Genomic DNA, 416 nt, shown 5'->3' on the forward strand with positions numbered 1-416 from the left:
GACGAAGATGAGGAGGACGAGGAGGATGAGGAGGACGAGGAGGATGAGGAGGACGACTCTGAGGAAGAAGCCATGGAAACAACACCGGCCAAAAGGAAAAAAGCACCTGCAAAAGCTGCCCCTGTCAAAGCCAAGAGTGTGGCTGAGGAGGAGGAGGACGAGGATGAGGATGACGAGGAGGAGGAGGAAGAGCCTGTCAAAGAAGCACCTGGAAAATGAAAGAAGGAAATGGCAAAACAGAAAGCAGCTCCTGAAGCCAAGAAACCAAGAACGGAAGGCACAGAACCCACTACAACGTTCAATCTCTTCATTGGAAATCTGAATTCTAACAAATCTGCTCCTGAACTAAAAACTGGTATTAGTGAAGCTTTTGCTAAAAATGATCTCACTACTGTGGATGTCAGAATTGGTACAAA

The sequence above is a fragment of the Octodon degus genome, unplaced genomic scaffold (assembly GCF_000260255.1).
Source record: "Octodon degus isolate 3935 unplaced genomic scaffold, OctDeg1.0 scaffold00081, whole genome shotgun sequence".
Classification (NCBI taxonomy): Eukaryota; Metazoa; Chordata; class Mammalia; order Rodentia; family Octodontidae; genus Octodon; species Octodon degus.